The sequence below is a fragment of the Grammomys surdaster genome, unplaced genomic scaffold (genome assembly GCF_004785775.1).
Source record: "Grammomys surdaster isolate TR1022 unplaced genomic scaffold, NIH_TR_1.0 254, whole genome shotgun sequence".
NCBI lineage: Eukaryota > Metazoa > Chordata > Mammalia > Rodentia > Muridae > Grammomys > Grammomys surdaster.
In genome coordinates, this window is record NW_021604695.1 from 184,084 (window position 1) to 206,248 (window position 22,165).

Genomic DNA, 22,165 nt, shown 5'->3' on the forward strand with positions numbered 1-22,165 from the left:
CCACTCCCTTTCCATACGGCCTCAATAAACATTGCTGGAAGCTGGAACCAATTCTGAATGAGGGGGTGTGTCTGGGGAGAGGCCCCCAACCCTGACATTGTAGAAGCCTGAAGCCAGGCATGTGGGAGTCAAGGCAGGTCGGATCTGGGTCATGGAGGAGCGGGTGGGGGAGCCAGAAGGGTGGCAGAGGCAGTCACCTGGGGCTGGGTGGGCGGGGGCGGCCTCTCCATGGAGACGGCGCTTGGAAGTATCACCGGAATTACTCACAGAGGCCCGTGCACACACGTGCGTGTGCCCAGGGCCATGTGCACACACACATACACCCAGAGCCCACACAAGTCTGGAGCAGCTCAGAAGCCACTTAAGGACTGACGTCATCCCTTAGCAGGGCTGAGGACATGAAGTCCATATCAGGAAGTAGGGGGCAGGCGTCAGGAGCCCCAGCAGGCTACAACTTCAGAGTCCACAAGGCAGGGACACAGAGTAGCACCTCTTTTTCCTGTGTTTGGCCTAGTAGAGACCCTAAGAACTGAGGTCTGTGATCTCAAGGGTACTCAGCCAGTTTCTTAAGGAAAAAGATTTTAAACATAGCCACACAGATGGATGAGAGTGGTGGCAGGAGCGAGAGCCCTGGAAAAAGGCGGGGGCCAGGAAGGATGAAGAGTTACACAAAGTCGTCTGTAGGAAGTTATATTTGAGCTGACGATGTCTCACGGATGAGCAGAAATGGACAGGATGGGGATACATGTGAAGGGGGAATCTGGCAGACAGTGCAGTATATGCAAAGGGCCTGAGGCTGGAAAAGGACTCATGGGTTTGGAGAATGAAAAAGAAAGCGAGTGTGGTGAGGAACAGGGACCTGGGCTGCCTGAGCCAGCCTTCCCTATAGATACAGAAGAACGCAGCACAGAGGCTGTGGCTGGAGAGGGGACAAGTCCCTAGGCTTGCTCCCTGATGCCTCAGGGTTATCTTACACAGGGTTGGAATGTTCTCATTGTGTGACACTGGGTCAGTCATGTCCCTCTCTGAGCCTCTGTCCTCCTCTAGACAATGGACAGCTCAATCCATTTAATGCCAGGACGATGTGTATGCACGTGGTAACAGCAGGGTACATGGAGTCTCCTGTCTCTGTTTCTCACAGTGCTTATTTGTTTGGAGGGGTCAGGGTCCTATCTTCCGGCTGGTTGTGGCAAGGTCAGTCTCTACAGCATCAGGGTTATGCAAAATGGCTGTGCCCCAGTTGGTTCCCTGTCCCGTGGTCTCCAGAAGGGTTGGACTCCAGCCAAACAGAGCATCTCCTTTACCCTATCCCCAGCCCAAATAGCTGCTTCCTGACTTAACAGCCCAAGAAAGGAATCAGCCCCAGGCCACAAAGCAAAGGAGAGGAGTGAGGGTCCTCCGGCCTCCTCTGGCTCTCAGCCAGATATCCATTCAGTCCTGACACACCTTGTCTGCCCTAAATCAATCATCCATTCTCTCGGTTCGGTGGTCTAACTCCATCCTTACCCCTAAGTTCTAAACCCAAATTAATCCCCGATGCAGAGGCTGTTAAGCCCTGGTCATCCTCAGGACCCTTTCACAGCCTCAGTCCACCTGCTCTCCCTGGCCCTCCTTGGACTTGTTGAGCTGGCTGCTTGTTTATTTATTTATTTGCCTCAGGTCCTTTGCACTGGTTGTCCCCCCTACCACGTACGCTATGTTACATCCCATGGCTGTGTCCCTGTTTCATTCAGGGATTCTCCCAAACACTGCCTCTTCCTAACAAAGTCTCCCAGGTACCCTCCAGGTCCAGGCAGGTGCCCCCAAACCCATGTCACCTACTTTGTTTTCTTCAGAGGAGTTGCTCATTTGTTTAACTCATTGTCTGTATCTTCCATTAGACTGAGAGTTGTATGACAGGAAGAATCCTGATGGAAAGGGAATGGATGGCCTGCTCCCTGGGCAGACTTTGCTGATGGCATGTCTATCCTGGGAGTCCCTGGCACCTGAGCTAGACTCTGGTGTTCCCTGTCCCTTCCGTTGTTCCAATCGCTCTTTCTCTGGCCTACCAGCCAGGCTGGACATTCCTGATCTGAACTGTCGAATCTGGTCTGCTGGTTTGTTCCTATCCTTGTTTCCTCCAGCCTCAACCTAGCACTGCCATTTTCTAGGAGGCTGTCACCAGCTCCACCCTATCCATCCACCTCATCTAGCCCCACATCCAAACCCAGTCCCGTAAGCTGACAGCAGGCTGTGGTTCGAGAGTGAGGGTCCCCTAGGGACAGGACCCAGAAGGTTTCTGGAGCTTTCACTGCCCTGAAGCCCCCAGTCTCGGATCCCACACGGCAGTTGCACCTGAGGGTAAGCTATCCCCTTTCCCTAGGCAAGTGTCTCTTCCAGCCCTGGCCAACCTCAGACTGCATCCTCTCCCCAAGCATGGACACGGCTGTGATTATGTGTCGTGCTCATCTCGAACCCACACGTGACCTCCGAGCCTCTGCGTAGCAACCCACAGGACAGACAAGGATGAAAGCTCAAACAATCTGCCCAAGGTCACAGCAAATAAGAAATAGAGGAGCTCAGTAGGCATGATGGTGTGAGCCTTGAGTCTCAGCACTTGGGAAGCAGTGGAAGAGGCAGGCGGGTGGATCTCAGAGTTGGGAGCCAGCCTGGTCTGCATAGTTCCATGCAAGCAAGAGCCATGGAGAAAGAGCATGGAAAGGGGGTGGGGAAGGAAAAAAGGAAACCCAAACCCTACTCTAAAGTCATGGGCTGACATCCCTTGATAGCAGAGGCTGTCAGGCTGCCCCCCCTCCTCAGCAGAACCTGGTGCACAGAGCTCAGCAGCAAACATCCTAAAGGGAAGCATTCTGACGTCAGGGCAGAAAATACAGGGAGAAAGATGTTGGCATGATCAAAGAACAACCCCAAGAGATGAGGATCTGTCACGACAGGGACAGCAGGAACATAAGTAGAGGCAAGAAGGGGGGCCCGCAGAATGTGAGGGGGGCTCTTCCCTGGAAGAGGGCAGCCTGCTTTAATTCAGAATTTCAGATAATTCAAACAGTACAGGTCAAACACAGGGACCAGCAGTCCAGGGCTCTTCCTCAAACGACACTGGTTGTGCTGGGTACACCTACCACCAGAGTAGCCCTCCCTCCCACCCACTGCTTCCCACCCCCAGTGCTGCAGATTGCGGGGGAGGGCTCTGCTACACGTGCAGGACCAAGCAGCCAGTGCTGAGAGACCACGGTGAGTCACCCTCAAGTTCCCAGGCTGCCCTGCCACTCAGCTGGGGTTCTGGCTGCCTGAAACAGCTTTGTGAGTCTGAGCAGACATCAGAGAGGGGGCGGTGCCCATGTGCAGGAGCTGTGACTTCAGTGGGTGACAGGTGTGCCATGATGAGGGCCCTCTGTGGCAGATGTGATTTGAAGTTCCAGGGTTCAGAGGATAAAACCAGCAGCTCTGAACCTGGTCCCCGAGGCTGGCTTCATCACGAAGGACACTGATTTTATAAATATCATAGCCCTTGCTTCCATCACACGGCTCAGGGAATTGGATAGAAGGCCAATTAGGAGAAACAGGCTTGGCCATTGCTGGCAGCCAGTGGGGGATGTAGAGGAGTTCACAGTCAGGGCAGGTGGGCCGATGGCTTTGTCTCTCATCCTTGGTCACTAATGATCCCTGGTCCCTGAGGCCAAAGCTAGGATATGGGGTCATGTCTTTTATATAAAAACCCCTCAGGCACAACTGAAGGCAGGGCGCAGTGGTTAGGGGTCAAGCTAGGAAAAGGATGGGGTGGAGTGGGGAGTGCTGAAGAGATGGCTCAGTGGTTAAGAGCGCTTGTTGCTCTTGCTGAGGACCCACATGGTGGCTCAAAATCATCCGTCACTCCAGTTGCAAAGGATATGATGCCCTCTTCTGAGTTCAGTGGACACTGAGGCATGGACACAGCGTACTGCATACATATAGACAAAACACATGCATACAAACCGTACACATAAATAAGTAAACTAAAGACAGACAGAAAGAAAGAAAAAAAGAAAGAAAGAAAGAAAAAAAGAAAGAAAGAGAAAGAGAGGAAGGGAGGAAGACAGAAAGAAGAAAAGAGAGAAAGAAAGGAGAAAAGAAAGAAGAAAAGGAAAAAAGAGAAAGAAAGAAAGAAAGAAAGAAAGAAAGAAAGAAAGAAAGGAAGTAAGGAAGGAAGAAAGGAAGGGGAAGGGAGGGAGGGAGGGAGGATGGATGGATGGATCAGGGCTCAGGCTAGAGCCAGGGTCAAGGCTGAACATGGAGAGAGGAGCCGAGACTCAGTCTGGAGCCGAAGCCAGGGCTCAACTAGAAAAGGAACTGAGGCTTGGTCTGGGTTTGGGTTTTGGCATAGCATGTGGAAGACTTCCTTCCTGTTGTACTGGTCTTCCTCAGAGATTGGCCAGTACTGCTTGGGATCCAGACCTGTTCTTCCTGGGGTGGGAGCTGAGAGCATGACTTTAGGGAGACTAGAGGGGAGAGCAGAGGGGAGGGCTGCTATTCTAGGCCTCTGTAAATCACAGTGTAGGAGTTAAATATAGGGGGACACCACGTGGCAGGCCGTAGGTGGTTAATGACCCTGCAGGAAGCAGTCAGAGCCCAGAGCAAGAGTGTGGCAGGGGGCGGGAGGAGGAGAGACAAGGCGGCTTGGCCTTGATCCTGAAGGCTCCTACCCCTCTGTGGCTTCAGGTTCGTCCCTGTCTTCACTAAACCTCAATTGTCCCATCTCAGGATGTACAGTTCAGTGAGGATCTCTAAGCTCTCTTCATCTGCACTGACTGACTGACACCGTTTCTCCAGACTGGGCCCAATGTAGAGGTCATGACCCGATCTGTCACCATCATGGGTGGAAGCCCCTCAGACAAGAGCCACCCTCTATAGGCCTTTCCCAGCTGCAGTTCCACACAGATGTGTTCCTAACTGTCTCTCCCATCAGACTGGGAGACCCAGTGCCTGGGCTCCTCCATCCCTCACCCACTGTCCTTGCCTTCAGGGCTCCAGAGTCATGGCTCCTCTGAAACTCAGACCTTCTGGGGACGATGCTTGTAGCAGCCACACTGGGAATACAGCCACTCCATGACGGCTCCGAGGACACAGCCTGTCTACACAACCTAAGCAATCATTTATTGTGTTTTCCTCTCAAGGGCACACTGAGCATTGTGCTACGTGTGTTTCCCATTTCCTTGTCTAGGAGCTCGGGAGTTCTGAGTGAGACTCATGTGAGCAGAACACAGCCCTGGCTCATCACACTTCTGCCATTATTTGCTCTTTCCCTGTCTCTTCCTATTTATCTTTCTAATTCAAACAAGGGAACTTTCTAGAAGGAGAGGAAGAAAAGGAACAAAGAAACAAATCATTCACAGCTAAAATGATAATTGCTAAAGTTATGTAGGGCACTTAATATGTATGTAATAGGCTTTACTCCATGGCCTGGCATCACTATTTCCTATCTTTCCTAGATCTATACACCTGCTGAACCAAAGAACACAGAGAGGTTAGTTGGGTTTTCCAGAATCACACAGCCAATAAGCCTGTACGAGGATTTGAAGCCACTGTATCCAACTCCAGCTCAGACATGTCATGCTGCCTGCCACTGCAGTTTTGATGGACATCAAGGGGAGTTGGGGTGACGGAGTTTGAAAGTCTAGAGAGAAAAGGGGAGATATGAGGCAAGTGTCTGCTCCTGACAGCAATGAAGGGCAGGGCAAGGAGGAAGGACGGTATCTTGTGGGCTTCCTGATTCAGGAGGAAGTGGGAAGGCTGATCTCCATTTAGCGTAAGCCCACATTTCCTCCCAGTGGGAAGGCCTGCATGCATCTGAGGCTCTTGACAGTGCCATGCTGGGGACTCCAACTTCGCTGAGGCCAGATGGACAACAGAACGTGGGATAGAAAGAACAGGCAGGAAATGGGGCTAAGCCTAGAGGCCACCAAACTACAATGGGCAGAACTGTGGTGGTCCTTGCCCAGGGTAGGCTGTCCCCTTGGCTTCCCTGGAAATGTCTAGGAGGGGTTCTGCTAACATGGAACACCATGGACAGGTTCGGGGAGGATCAAGAATTAGTCTTCCCCAAGTACCCGTGTGTCCCTGCTGAAGAAACTGTGAGATTCAGCACGGATTACACACAGGACTGGATTAGATAAAGATCTCAATGAGACAGCAGCACTCCCAAAAATCCATCCGCAAACATGCAGCGCTGGAGCGTACATCAGAGATGAAACTCCATGAGAGCACAAGGGGCTAAGTATTCAATAAACACTGCCAGGACCACAGGCCAGCCCAAGGAAGGGGAAGCCAGATCCCACTTCACACCACACGAAACGACAGAGGACAGATCTGAAAAAACGGGCCCAGAGCCGAAGCTCAGTTGGCACAGTTCCTGCCTAGCATGTGTGATACCCTGAGCTCTGGCTCCAGCCCGGGATAAACTGGGCGTGGTGGGGCATGCGTGTAACCCCAGCACCAGGAAGTGGGAGCAGGAACATGAGGAGTCCAAGGTCATCCTCCCACACAACTTTGAGGCCAGCCTGCATGCCTGGTACTCTCTCACACAATACCAAAATACAACAAAACAACAGACCCCAAGGTCACAGACATAAGACAGGAGAAGGAAGCAGACGCCTCACATCACTAGAAAGGGATACGTAGTTGACCTTGGGGGACACAAGTAACCTCGGGAGGGAAAGCCTCTTAAACAAGATGCAGAGAAGAAAAGTCAACAAAAGGGGAGGGCTCCATGTTACTACATCAGCATGTCACACAAAGTTCAATGACAAGTGACGGGGAGGGGCAGGGAACGCCTGTGACAAATGCTAAGACGTCCGTTCATTCAAACCCCTTTCCCAAATTAACAGGAAAAAGAGAAGTGGACCATTAAAAAAAACAAAAAAAACAAGACAACAAAACCAAGCAAGCAAAGCGTATGAGCAGGCGTTCTGCAGACGTCCTCAATGACCACTCAACGCCTAATGAGGCGTTCTACTCTGATGCTGGCGACGCTAATGAAGAGGAGGTATTTTTCTCCCGACAGATTGGCAGAATTAAGGAGTGTTAAATCAACTGATGGCAGAAAATGTGGGAACTCGGATATATCACTCTCAGGAGTGCAAAGTGGCGCGGTTACCTTGTGGGGCAATTCCGCAGTGTTTATGAACACAGTTTCCTACACCCAGAGCATAGCGCACACCCCAAAGATCACGGTGAAGTCAGACTGCCCACTAGAAGGACGGGCAAGGTGTGCAAACTGCCAGGGAGTGCTACCCATCGGGGAGAGCCACGACTTCAGTCACCCTTGCGCTTGGGCAGATGAGAACAGTATAATATGGCGAAATGCAAAGATAACAGATTGATTATGGCTGAGGCATCCCTCAGCTAGCCAGTATTGGGCTCGGGAGAGTTCCACACAGATCACCTGTTTTCCCACCTTCCTCCCTTTCCTCTTCCTTTCCTTCTGCTCGTCTGTACTAATGACTCCTGGGAATGCAGGCAAGGCCCCAGGCTCTATCCTTGACCCGGACAGCACTCAGCCCTGAGTCTGGCCCCACACTGAAGCCTCCATTAGACCACAAGCCATGTCCTCTCCCAGGACCATGCCACTGACCACACAGCCAATGGAGGTTCTCACTGTGGATGAAGCAGTTTGGTCCCGTAAGTGTCCTCAGTCTTGGAGGACAAGGCTGCCTGCTGTGCTAAGTCCCCGCCATCCCTCTCCACCCATTCTCTCCCATTCTCTCTTATTCCACTATCTTACCCCGTTTTCCCCTCTTTGCTATAGTGCTAGGCTTTGGGGCCAGAGTTGGGTGTTGGAGGAAGGTATAGCCATTTCTTGGGGTCTAGGAGATAAGTCAGGGAGTTGGACCTTCTAAGTCATGGGTAAGAGCAGGCTATTTCCACTCAGGACAACCAATGGCTGCCAAGGGCACCAGCAATGGTCATGACCAGGGCCACAGACGGCCACAACAGGCCCTTGGAGACAGGATGGCCAAGGACAGCCTAATTAGGCTTGACAGCAGCCCACAAGGCTTATTAAGCTTGGAGCCATTGGGGGAACTGAGGAGGCAGGGCAGCCAAAGCTGGCTCAGCCACTGGTCCCCACAGGGACACTTGGCTCCGTGGCTCAGGTCAGCCTGCTCAAAGAGAATCCTGTTAGCTAAGGATGCCAAGTAGCTCTCAGACCACAGCTACTAGTCTGTCTGGGAAGGGGAAGTGGTGGCTTTGGGCAGCTGTCTTGGGCCTTCATCGGCTTCTAACTTTGACTGTGTCACCTTAGGGGTGGTTCTTTCCTGCTAGCCCTTCTCCATCCATGGTTTCTTCTGATCCTTAAGCCACCCTGGAGGCCAGAGATACTATGCTTCCACTCTGCCAGAGGTAAGGAAAGAGGCCTGGAGAGTGCAAGTGACTTATCTGAGGTCACACTGTTAAGGTGGATCCAGGATTTGAACCATGGTTTCTTTGACACCTAGTTTGTGGCAATACTAATTTCTTATCTCAGTGGAGCTTAGGAATTGTGAGGAGAGCATGGATCCAAGGGAGAAACCGTACAGGAAGCCAAAACCAGCCAAGCCAAGCAGGTCACCCCTCCTTTGATCTGGATTGCACCCAGGGTCCTCTCTGTCTCAAGGACTTCCTAACACCTTCTAGCTAAGTAATCTGAGGAAGCCCTTCATCTCTGCTTGTATGTCTGTGAAAGGGGACCAGGCACTCTGCCTTAGGGTAGCTATAAGGAAGAGGGCCCTGGGTGGCCAAGCACCTGGCACAGGGCCCAATACACAGGAAATATCCCTTCCCCCCACTCCATGAGACACTACCAGCTACTTCCCTAGAACAGTCAGGGAAACTGAGACTAGAGACACAGTCCATGGGTCCCATTGGTTTTCTAAGCTTCTGTCCCTCACCTCTGAAATGAGAATAACACCAGCTCTTCCCTGCAGGCTGCAGTTCAGAAGAGAGCGGCATATTACATAACAGGCTCCTGCAGGGCTCACGAAGACAGAGACTCAAGCACCATCTAAATCCAGTTCTCAGGTTTGTTCAGTCCCAGGGTCAAAAAGCTGGCCTCACAGCTGGGTCCTCAGAAACCCATATTCTGAAAGGATTCTTCAAAAATTCCTGAAGACAGAACCACGGACAGCACCCCTATTCCAGGGCAGGACAAATCCTCTCTTCAGCACCACGGACAACTCCCTGTGTGGTCAGCACCAAGGACAAGGCAGAGGGCGCGGCTCTCCACAGAGCCCAGGGCTGAGGTCAGAAGGTCAAAATCTAGTCACCCAAAGCCACCTTTCTCTCCAGCTGGTTACTGACCTCATGGTTAGAAGGCCTCAGAGGACCTTCCTAATTCTCTTTCCAAATGCCTGGTATCCCAGCCTGTTTTCTGTTTTCTGTCCTGCCTTTGATTAGTAGCCCAGGCTCCTTTAAACTTACCACATACTCAAGGCAGGTTGTTGGGACTGCAGACATGTACTAACATATACTATACTTTGTGTTTTCTAACCACTGAAGTTTCTTAGACAGACACAGCTCAGAAAGGCCTCTGGGGGGTACTTAACTAGGGACCTACATCCCCGGGCCAAAAGAGGTCCCTGATATGCCCTCTTTTTACACACCTGACCTCACTGGACTTTTGGCTCTATTCATTTAGGCATGAAGAAACTCATCTGAGCCTTCAGCCTCTTGGGTATCACACCAGCGAAGACATTTTAACTGGCTCCTCAGCCATTTGATGAGTAGTTATCCTTGTCCTGACCACCCTTCTGGCATCAAAGGCAAACATTCACTGTGTAGCTCAGGATATCCTCAAACTTGCTCTTATCCTGCAATGGACACCCAGACCTTGGTATGATGTGGAAGTGGGGCTCATCCGCCAGTTAACTCACCTGTCTCCCCCATATACTGTGAGCGCCAAAAGTGCTCACTGTCCTGTTGCGGCTGATGGTTCTGTCAGAAACACCATACAGGGGGGCTGGATGAATGCACGCATGGCGGCTCAGATGTAAGCGCTGCTCTCCCGAGAGAGAGTTCCTGTCCCTGGTGCCTAGGTGGCTGTGAACATTAGTACCTCGGGGAATCTCTGAGGAATACTTCGAAGTGGCTCTTGCCAGCTTTCCTGCTAGCCACTCTTCCCTCTGCCTAACAGGAGCTTCTTGTTAGAAATGCCCATGGTGTTAGTTTCTCTTGCAGGTAGGATGGGCAAATGGATATGACCATATGGTGGCAGGACAGGGTAGCGGTGGGAGCTGGAAATGTAGGCCCAAGCCTTCCTGGGAGGGGCTTCCAGGAAGGCTATTGTTTTTCTGCTACAAATGGCAGGCTTAGAAAGCAGTAGCCTCAGGAAAACATTATTTTTTCTCCCTAGAATTCAGACATTTGATGCAGAAGTGGAGCAGCCACTTTGTAGCTGTGAGAAGACACAGCCCAAGCATGGCAGAGGCCTGGACCTTTGGTCATATGATTTGCTGCACTGGCTCTAATTGGCTTGTTTGGATAGTCCCTCCCATCCCCCCTTCCTCCCTCCCTTCTCCTTCCTTCCATTCTTCCCATTCTTTTCCTGCTTTCTGTAGTTCAGGGGATCAAACCCAGGGCCTTTGCCAAGCCAGGCAAGTGCTTTATTGCTTAGCTGCATCTCCAGCCTTTGAGGTGTTTTTTTTTTTTTTTTTCGAGACAGGGTTTCTCTGTGTAGCCCTGGCTGTCCTGGAACTCACTCTGTACTCCAAGCTGGCCTCGAACTCAGAAATCCGCCTGCCTCTGCCTCCCAAGTGCTGAGATTAAAGGCGTACGTCACCACTGCCCGGCTATCCTTTGAGTTTATTATTGTTGTCGTCTGGACACAAGGTCTCCCTGTGCAGTTTAGAGTGGCCTTTAACTTGCAACCTAGCCCAGGCTGGTCTCAAACTCACAATTGTTCAGCCTTCACCTTCAAAATGCCGGTATTATAGGTGTGTGCCGCTACACCTGGTTCCATCTGTATTCTTGTTACAACCTTCTGGGTGTTTATATAAATCCTGTTTGTTTCTTCTCTTCCATGTAACCAAGTGCAGTTTCTAAGAAGCTCATCCTTATAACAGGCGAAGTTCAGAGAGGTCACACACTTTTTCCCAAAGTGACAAGGCAAGTGGAAAGATTTGTCAGTGGCCACCCAGTCTGTGAAATCTGCGCTCAGGAGCTATCTGCCTGCTGCCACCACAGCCTGTGATCCACAGCCTGTAGATGTCCCCCCCCCCACAGTTCCCACCTTTCCTGTTGTCTCCTTTGCATACCTCACCATTCCAGAGATTACCTGCCCAGGTGTCAGGGTTCTCCTCAAACCCTGCCCTCCCTCCTCCCTCAGCTCCACACACCACTACTGGCCACTGCAACAACATACTGGCAGATTCTCATCTCTCCTGCAGAAAGCATCTTGGCTGGCCCTCAACTGCCACCAGAGTGACTTTCTGACAGATCTAGTATTCAAGCCACCAGGGCCAGGTTCTTGCCCATCTCTTTTACTCTCATGACCCTGTCTCTGTCCTTTGGCCCTAGCCCATTCTCCAGGCTACAGAGAGGGCCCCTGAGAGTTTGCCTCAAGTGGGTGCCCACCACCGGGAGACTGCCATTCCTATCAGACCCTGGCTGCATCCAGGCAGCTTAGGCTAGCAATGCTGATGGATTATACATGGAGCTTCCTGAGGGCAGGAGGCCTGCCTATCCTCCCAGCCGCATCTGGCACGAGGCCCAGCATGGAGCTTCACCGGGAAGCGCTGAATGAAGCTCGGGAATGCTGCCTACATCTTCCAACCACCCACTTTCTACTCCAGCCAGACAGAACTACTCACACTTCCTCAGAGCTTCCTACTGTGGCTGACACTTGGTCTCCCTAGACTAGGCCTCCAGGTAGACCTAGCCTTCCCCTTCCAGTTCCATGTGGCAGAACCAAGTGACAAGTATCCCAGACCCAAGAGGGTAAGATGAGACACCAGGATGGGGTAGGGGTTGGGGGGGTCCATGTGCGCACATCCGTGGTATGGTCACATGGCACCTACAACTATCTGTTCTTATGCATGCGTTGCTGCGACTGGGTCCCCTATCTAAGTGTGAACCCCCTTAGGACTGCCCACGCAGCCACAGCTGCAGGGAAGAAGGGAAGCCGCTGGTCTCTCCTGAGTCACTGCCTGTAATGATGGTGACGACAAGAAGCCATATTTGTGGAGCACTCGGCATGTAGCATGTGTCAAGCACTCCCCCCACCCACGATGGCTTTTTCACCAGACAGACCTACCATTGCCCCATTTTACAGATGAATTAAAAGAGGCTCAGAGAAATGGCACCATCTCTGGGAGATGACACAGACAGGAAGTGTCTAGAGCTCTGATCTCTCTAATTCTGACTGCCATCTGCCCAGGTGAGCTGAGCCACACCCAGGTGGCCTGTGGCGTGTGATAAAGAAGTCTCTACTGCCTCCCTGATACCTCTGAGGAAAAGCTGGAAGCCAACACATCCTAGCCCTCTAGGCACTCTCCTGGGAAAGGTTGAGCTGGGCAGACTTACCCTAATCTGCAGCCCCACAGAGGATGAGAGGCCCAGGAGTCTCAGAGTGAACACAAGTCAGTAAGCCTGGGCTCCAATTCCCCAGCAAGGCTGAAGATTTTCCCAACAGCCTGGGCCAAATTTATCTGCCAATCCTCCAAAGAGCTGGTTCCAGCGTCTGTCTGGAAATGTCAGCCCGTGTGGTTGGAGGAATGCGAGGAGAGTTTTCCCCTAAATAGCAGGAAGCATATGGGAGCGGATGGCGCCCGACGCCCCAACCTGCCATCTCTTGCTCAAGTGGAGCTAAAAGGGGCCCAGAAGGGTCTGGAATTCCTACCACTTCCCAGGGAGGGGGAGCTGGAGACGAGACAGCAGCAACACACAGGGTAGAAAGTGGGTCCTGAGGATGGTGAGCAAGGGTCCATGAAAGGACCCCAAAGGCTCCTCCTCAGCCACAATGTGCCACCATTGACGGAGCATTGCTCATATCCATGAGATTTAAATGGTCTCATCTGAACTCTGCAACCAACTCTGAGAGGAGATCCTGTTATCCCCATATCGTAGATGAGGAAACTGAGGTTTGGAGCAAGCACATGCAACCTAGGCTGGGAAGGACTTCCCATATCCTTAACTGAGTCACAGTACTCTACAGACTCGCTTCCAGGTTGATGGGTCAGGCTGCTGCTGAAACATTCCCAGGGACAGGGTGCTCACTGCTACCCCACTTACTCCATCTGCAGACAGCCCTTTATGTCCCAAAGGTTTCCCTGGCCGAAGTTAGTCTCCTTCCCTATTAGTACCAGAGACAGGTTGCCAGGCCCCTTCCTGCCCCCTACTGTGTCCCCACACACTTGCCTGTTGAGAGCTGGCTCACCTACCTCTGCCTTGACCATGGTAAGTAAGAGAGAAGCCCCAGCCCTAAGGGACTTACTGGGGATGAGATCTCCAATCTCAGCTGATCTCTCTGGTTCCTCCTTCCCTCCTCTACAGCTAACCTTTCAGCTGGGGTTGGTGAACCCTTGGCAGAGCTGCTCTGCCAGGCTCAGCCCAGTGACACTTTTCTTCTTAGAGAACCATATTCACCTTCGGGACTTTGCTCGAAGGACAAGATCAATTGCTCTGGCCATGGAGATTTCCAAGCAAGCATCTCCTCCCTCTTGATCTCTCATGTCTGTCTGTCATTACTGATGGAAGGAGACACTGCTCTCCTTAGCTGAGGTAGACCTTGCCTGGGTGAGAATGAGACATGGCTGTTCTCATTCATCTTTGTACCTGGTGTCTGACACATGCTGTATGAGAGCTCGTGATTGAACAGAGGCTACGGGGCACAGTGAAGACTACAGAGGATTTGACCGGAAACAAAGTAGTCACACAATGTTTAATCAATGAGGATTTATAAGGGTATCTGAGGTGGTCTGGGACTGTTGGGAGTTTGTAGAACAAAATTATAAAGGCTGAGTAGAGAAAGTGGCCAGGCTCCACCTAAGGGGATAGGAAAGGCAGACAAGAGGGTATAAGGGCGGGAGAGGATGGGTCATGTCCTGCCTCTGATTCTAACTTGCTCTGCATTGTAGAAATGGTTTAGCATCTCTGAACTTCCATATCTTTGTTCGTAAAGCACAAAGGGAATCTGGGGAACTGGCAGTGTCAGCAGATGTGTGTCCCAAGATCCGAACAGCTTGACCTGGCTGGAGTCAGATTCTCTCTCTGTCCTTCATTCAGACTCCTAGCACGGACTATGGAAACCGGGTTCCACCAACTTGAAGCCTTGACCCAGAAGTGCAGGCCTCCACTTTTCCTCTCGCCAGAAATTCAGGGGACAGCTCCCAAGTCTTGTCAAGATTTTGGACTTGGTCCCGTGGCACAGTTTTCTGGCACATAGTGAAACAAGGGGTGAGCTCTCCATCTCTAAAGGTATGCAAGCAGTGGCTAGGCATCTTGGGACATGAGTTCCTGATGGAGATAAATACAGGAATCCTTGACGGGTCTTTGGGTCCCTTCTCTCCTTTTCCACCCGAGGTCTTGACCCAATCCTCACAGACTGAGCTTCCAGCTTAAGGCAGAAAGCCCAGTGATAAGCCTTTCTCCTACAACATCCTTCCGATGAGCACCATTGCCTCTCTGGCATGAAATACAAATTCCTACTCTGGCTTTCAAGGCCCCTGTGGTCTGGCCCTGAAACTTCTTATCTGAAGGTGTGTACCCACCACCCGGTCCTGGCCCTTTGGCATGTGGCTTCTCCCCCTGCTGTGATCATCCTGCACTCTGTCTGGTGCCTTGACCATCTCCTCCTCTAGGAAGCCTTCCTTGCTTCCAAGCTGGCTTTTGTATTTCCTCTGCCCTCTGCGCATATCCTCTTAGTTCCTTCCAATTCTAGATAAATCTTCTGTGGGCTCCCAGCCCCCTCCCAAAATCAGGTCTGCTCACTTTTGAGGGAGGCATCTCCTGAATGACACCGGGGCCCCAAAGGTCCCCATATACTGACTCAGTTGGTAAGGCTGACTGATAGGCTCTGATGCCAGGTTCAGGACTCTATGGGCAGCTGCTCGTGATTACAAACATCAGGCTAAGAGCAGTGCTGCACGCCTCCAGCCCCAACACTTAAGAGGCAAAGGCAGTCGGATGTCTGTGAGTTTGAGGCTAGCATGGTCTTCAGAGTGAGTTCCAAGACAGCCTGGGCTACATAGTGAGATCTTGTGTCAAAACAACAAAGATAGACAGATAGATAGATAGATAGATAGATGACAAGCTGAAACAGCAAGATTATGAACTTGAAACCAGACTGATCTACAAGTGAGATAGTATCTCAAAAAACCCAAAACCAACAACAAAGTCATACACCTTGAGTGATTCAGATATTCCTCAAAGAGAAATGTGCTGGGTCTGACCACACTGGCCACCTCAGGTCACAGCCTACCACTGACTAGAGGCATCAGCCCTCGCCACTCCTAGGAGGCAATGGATAGGTCTGGGCTGCCAATCAGAACACAGAACACCCCTTAACGGCAGCGGCTGACTGAGGAGTGGCCACATCCACACCAACACTTGGAATTGATTTGAGCTGCCTCGGAAGACGTCACATTGACTCCTCATGATGGGCAACTTGTCACTTATGCAGGGCGTCTCTGTGAGGGCTGCAGCCACACAGAGGATCCACTGTGAGCAGTCAGGCCCTGGTGACACTGGCTCAGCCTCTGGATCCAGAAGAACCTGGATTTCACAGTTGCAAGTCCCCTCCCCCTACAAGGCAGGTATGGGTTTCTGTCACTTGTACTACAGAAATCCTGAATGAAATAAGTAAAAATTAAATAAGAGCCCACTCCTCACTTCACATCAGAAGACGTCACTATGAATGGCTCAGCGACCGTCCTTCTAGACCCAGACATGTCCCTGACCAGGGGGATGAATATAGACATTTTTCTATTTAAAAAAAAAAACCAGAGGCTATCTAAATAACTGTTTCTCCTCTCCTAGCATTCAGACAGACTCCAAATATAAGGACCCTTTAACAATGCACCATTTAAAAACATTTTTTTTTTTTCTAGAACATGGTCTCACTATGTAGCTCTGGCTGTCCTGGAATTCACTATGTAGACCAGGTTTACCTCAAACTCACTATGTAGACCAAGGTAACCTTGAACTTACTATATAGACCAGGTTGGCCTTGGTCTTAAACTAACAGAGACCAATGAACCATTTTTAAAACTACATTTATTTATTTATTTATTTATTTATTTATTTATTTATTTATTTTGTGTGTGTGTGTGTGTGTGTGGGTAAGAGGACAATTTGTAGAGGTCGGCTATCTCCATCCAACACGTGGGTCCTAAGGATTGAACCCAGGCGGTCAGCAGTCTTGGCGGAAAGCGCCTTTACCCACTTAGCCATCTTGACAGCCCCCATGCTTAACCTCCTGTTTTTTTAATCTCTTATTTTTCCCTCGACCATGTGCCCGGACATGTTTCCATGTCAACAAGGACAGATCTACAGTGCTGTCTCCGCAGTACAGAGAATGCTGTCAGCTGCTGGACGGAATTTATTTAACCATCTCTCGCAGACAGATAATTGGGTAGTTTCTAATTTATCACCATCATCAATGCGGCACGGTGAGGCTCCTGGTGAAATAAGTGCCCGTGTCTGCATGTGTCGAATTATTCATGACCGAGAGCCCCGAGACTCGGAAGGTTTGGCTTCCTCAGCTGGAGTCTTTCCACTAGAGATTTAAGGTTCTGAGTATCCAGAAGGCACAGCCTGTCTTTTCCAGGCAGGACTAATGGAGACTCCAGGGCCAACATGTCCCCAACAGCAGCCTCTTTGGGGACAGTGTTGACTGATGAGGCAGGTTAGTAGGTCAAGAGGAGTGGCCAAGATTTGGGGTGGGGGTGCTGCTGATCTGGGGTTTTGTTGGTCCTGTGCACAGAGCTATGCTGTCTTCCTTGGGTGTTATCCCTGTGACTAAGGAAAGAGGCAACCTGGGGAGGCTGGCAGATGTGGCGTTACACAGTGGCACTGAACATCTTCGGTTTCACCCTGGCATGATTCTAGGTCTGGGTCAACACTCTCTGATGCTATCTATCTCTTTGTTTTACACAAAACAGTCCCAGAGAAGGCTAGTGACTTGCCCAAGGTCACACAGCCAAGAAGGAATAGAAACAAGGCCCATCCCGGTCTGATTTCCCAAACCCTTAAGTCTGCGTGCACCAGGGGCAGCACTGAGAACTGCTCTAAAAACCCACAGGTCTGATGAAAATGGCCTCGCATTACCTGTGCTGCCTTATAACCTCTTTAAAAAAAAAAAAAACCTCCACACTATGAAGTTCTTTCTGCAACAGTAAATTTAGATCCCGGCCCCATTTCTAACAGCCACAGCAGGTACCACTGTACAGCTGCAGCAAACAGATTTAACTAGTCCCCTGGAGATGGACAAATGGCTTGTTCCCAACTGCCCTGCTACTAACAGCAACACTACCCAGCAAGCTGATCTGTGTCCTGGTAGGCAGTCCTGTGTCACAGTGTGGCCCTGTTAATCCACTTCACTTCACTGGTCCCGTCTCCTCTCCCTCTGTTTATCTGGGTGGTTGTGTAACGTCAGTCCTTCCCCAAGGCTGGGTGCTCTGGGAGGGGTATGAATGTGTCTGACTGCTCTCAGTAAGCCTCCTTGGGATGTATGGATGCCTCTGGGGCTGTTGCCCAGAGAGAAGAACGGGCTGCCAGCTTCATAATGTCTTTTTTTTTTTTTCCAAGACAGGGTTTCTCTTATAGCCCTGGCTGTCCTGGAATTCACTCTGTAGACCAGGCTGGCCTCAAACTCAGAAATCCGCCTGCCTCTGCCTCCCAACTGCTGGGATTAAAGGCATGTGCCACCACTGCCCGGCCCCTTACAATGTTTTATTTCTATCTGGAGCATTTGTTAAATGACCACATGCCACACGCTGGCCCTTGTCAGGGTCCTACCCCTCCCAGCTGCCAATGACCATGGATGCTTGCCTAGCCTCCCACACCACAAGCATGCAAGAGGCACAGACCCAGAGAGACAGACAGAGGGCTTCCGACCTTCTGGGGTAGTTTCCAAGCCCCTCATTGCACTGGAGGCTTGAGTTCCTGTCTGGTTTCTCGCTTTACCTCTAAGCATATGCCAAGGAGCTCTACCTAGTAAGCCCAACTTACCCTTTCCGTACAATGGGTAAAATAAGAAAATCTGGGAAGATTTGATGTGATAAAAAAAAAAAGTTAAATGGTAGGCTGGGGTGTAGTTTAGTTTGGTGGGAGAGTGAGTGCCTGCCTACTACATACAAGCTCCTGGATTCCATTCAGCAAAATTAAATAAATAAGCCAGGTATGATGGCACATGACTAATCCCAGCACCTGGGAGGCAGAGGCAGGAGGACCTCTTGAGTTTCAGGCTGTTCTGCTTTACACAGTGAGTTCCAGGTCAGGCTGGCGTACATTGAGAGACTTTGCCTCAAATAAGTAAATAAATAAAATACATACATACATACATACATACATACATACATACATACATGGAAAGTCCTTAGTAAGGAGCCTGATAATTAATATATAGATGGTAGCTGTCATTGTTAGAGCTGGATTTTTTTGGAGGGTGTAATTTACTGTGACATACACTACCATGAGGAACACACAAAAGACAAAAAGTCAAGTGTGCTTAAGTGACCAGCGGCCAAGGCTGTCCCCCACCCCCAGGCCAGCAAACAGCTCTGCTGCCCCTACAAGCCCCTTGTGTCTTCCAGCTCACAGGTCCTCTTTGACACAGACAGTGGATTTTTTTTTTCCAGGCTTTCGTGATGCTGTTAGTATTGTCAGTAAGTGGACAAGACTCAATCAATCCATTGATCACTGCTCGTGGCTGGCTCCCTGACCTCAATTGCCTGGGGACCCTGTCCTCCCAGCCGCCTCTGCCCAGGCACAGAGGCTCCCTCAGAGCTTCCCAGTTCCTTAAATAACCAGCTTGTTAGCAAAATCGCAACAGTAACACCTCCCTCGCGCCACCCCGGCCTCCATTTTTCCACGTGATCCTGACGGCTGCTCCCTGCCAATGCCAAGGAATCCCTTCTCCGTCACTGGGCCACACACAAGGGGGCTGTGAGCGATGGCAGCTGTGCCTTCCAGAATCTGCCCTAGGGCGGAGGAGGTCTCAGAGCTGTCCTCATCAGCAGGAGAGGCTAAGCCCTCTGCAAGCCTCGGGGAGTTGAAATGAGATGCTGAAGAGTGCCAGGCATTCACCAAATGCCAGGCACGTAGTAACTGCTCAAGAAATACCCACTGCCTCTCAGGCTGGCCCTGCGACACACTGTCCTCAGGGAGACCCTGGCCTGCCTTGGGCAAACCCAGCATGTTTGCTGAAGGCACTCCCTGCTCTCAGACCACCAGTTCCTCATCGATTCTGTGGTGACAGCTTCTCAGCAGCCAAACGCAACAGGTGTCTCTGGATGCCACAGCAGACCCGGGCCAGGCCAGGGGAACTGAATTGGGGGTAGGTACTAATTAATGAGGGGCCTTTTCACAGTTACTAACAATAAGGCTGGCACCGCACAAATGTGCAGCGTCTGGTTCTCAAAGACATCCATTATTGACAGTGAACTTCTCGGGTTTTTATATTATCCTCGATATTTGCATATTATGCATATTTACCAGTCTTTTCCCTTCTTATAAGCATCTCATCAAGGAAGCTGGCAGCTGTTGGCAGGTGGAAGAGTTGGAAGCAAAGGGGCTGGCACCACGCTGAGTGGGAGCCACGGCAGCAGCTCTCTGGGACCCCAGAAGGCTGATGGGTTCCTGGGTCTTCCTGGAGTCTGGTGAGACATCATGAGGGGTTCCCACATTCCCCTACTCCCCTCCTTGATCCTAGCCCCTGGGAAACAGAGCGCACTCAAGAAGGCAGACCTTCAACCCAGGCTGAATGGTGGCTGCGGGCCCTTGGGTTTCCTTACTTGTGAACTAGACACGTTATATCAGCAGAACCTTAGGGTGGGGGAGGCTGTGTAAGAACAGGGAGATAAGAGAGCCAGGCGCTGTGGTTGGCACCATGTGGGCCTGAGGTGGCTGTCCCTGCTCTGTGGGAACGATGACGGAGGAACCAGGCTTTGTGAAGACAATGTGGGTGTGGAGGGACAGTCAAAGATAAGACTGAGCCCAGTACCTCATTGTGTGAGTTTCAGGCAGGTGGAGCAGGAGGAGGAAGAACGTGTTCTTGCGGGCCCTGTCACACCACAGCCTGCAGCAGGCTCCCTGCTCTCCTCCTCCTGAGCCTGTGCTGGGCACCTGCCCCAGCCCTGGGTGTGGCATTTGAAATGTCTAGTGCTGGGCTTGCCGCTGTCCACCCTCAGCAAGGGCTTTCCCTCACGGAGGCAGTGCCCTGGAAAATAGGCATCCTCACCAGGCCCACCTCCAGAGTTGTCAGGAGGATGGGGTATACCCAGCTGGTTAAACTGTAATTGTGCCCAGACAGGAACACTCTTATGGAGGTCCCTCTGCCAGCTTGTGGGTGCTGGCAGTGGGAGGGAGGGCTGGGCATTTCCTGAAACTGGCAAGCACAGTGATGGGTGAGGTGCCCAGGCCTGTGGCTGTACTTACCAACCAGGGAGCCACGTGCACAGGGAAAATGGTAGCCGGCAAGTCTGCTGCAGATGATACCTCAGAAGCAGGTGTGGGACTGAGGACTGCCACACACATTTCTCCAGCCCTCCATCAGAGGTATGAGTTGGGCCCTGGTCATACAGGGGGGCCACCAGGCTCCAAGCAGAGGGCGGGCAGCCGGCACCAGTGTCTGCAGGACACAGGAAGAACACGGATTAGCCAGAAATGAGTGCCACACCTCGAGACCTTCAGACTAGCCCTCGGGAGGGGGCAAGTCGGCATAGTTGTCATAGAAACCCAAGTGTTTGTATAACACTGTATTTTCCAGAGAACCCTGGCACCCCAGCTCATGGGAGGCCCACGTTGTTTTTAGAGGTAGATTTGCATGTCATGCATATTTACAATGCCTTTCCCACCACCCACAGAATTCCTGCAGCAGCCAGCAATGGGAAAGCTGCAGTTCCCCAGTCCTTCCTCAACTCGCTCCTCCCTCTTGCCCCTCCTCACTTTCCCATTTCATGAGGGAAGTCAGGAGAGGGGCCAAAGTCACACTACTGGGAGTTCAAATCTCAGCTTGGCCCCTGACTCATTGTAGATAATGGACAGGTGGTTCCCTCTTTCTGAACCTCAGTTTTTCTTCTTATTAAGAGTACTCTCCTGATGATAATGCAGGAAGGATGCTGGCATAAGGTACTGTCTTGAGGAAATCCCTGGGACGTGTCCCCCTCTTGTCCCAGCAGTCTGAGTACCTCCCTGGGAGAGTCAGGGATGCCAGGAACCTTCAGTCTGCTTGCCTGAGCAGTGTCTGTTCCCCTAACTACTCCCTGGACCTTGTCAATGGGAAGTACACTCTCTACTACACAGCTAACAGGAGGCAGCTAGCTGACCCAGAGGCCTCAGAGGATGCCCTTCTACCCTCCCATTCTACAGGTCATAAAACGAGACTGAGAAACCAAGGCATCATTTGGCACAAAGGCCAGAATCTGAGCAGCTAGACGGGGGTTTGAACTTAGCCCCTTCGCAAAGTCCTGGGAGGAGACACAGGGACTAGTTCACCACAGGAAGAAGCAGCAAGGGGCGAGCAGAGGTTGGAAGGCCCACCGTCCACATTTGTTATCCCCAGGCTTGAGGATACTCTTGCAAACTTCTCCTCAGGGTCTGCCCAGACCTCCCAAATAGCAGCTGCCACACTGCCATGTGTGCAACAAACTTTCCTTCTTTTCAGAGTAAGAAACTGAGGCACACAGCATGGCAAGGCAGGAGGAAGATTCCTGATCTGAGTGTCCCCAAACCTCTTCAAAGCCCGGCCACTCCTTTGATGAGCAGTACACACTGATCTCCAATAAGGCCCAGGCAGCAGCTCTAACCCTGACCTCTGGTTCTAGGACAGCTGTAGCCCGTCTTCCTGAGGAACAGCATCCCCGGCAAAGAAAAACCACACAAGACGAGCAAAGATTTGGATAGCAGGAAAGATGAGATGGGGCTCAATCTCAGTGAAAGAACACACACTCAGAAGTGTGTGTGGAAGGCCGCTGTGTGCATTGTGGGGTGTAGAAATCCA

The 22,165-nt window shown here is 51.3% G+C and overlaps 1 protein-coding gene across 4 annotated transcripts in view; it reads right to left on the reverse strand.

Moving 5' to 3' along the window:
- Nucleotides 1–20,798, reverse strand: part of Dlgap4 (DLG associated protein 4) — a 97,568-nt gene extending 76,770 nt beyond the window's left edge. For 3 of the 4 annotated variants that reach the window (XM_028775215.1, XM_028775213.1, XM_028775214.1), the window contains exon 1: nt 20,606–20,798. The gene's annotated coding sequence lies outside the window, so the exon portion shown is untranslated. Of the gene's footprint in view, nt 1–20,601 lie in introns of all 4 variants that reach the window. The other variant, XM_028775212.1, reaches the window with a different exon arrangement.
- Between the last annotated feature and the right edge of the window lie 1,367 nt (nt 20,799–22,165).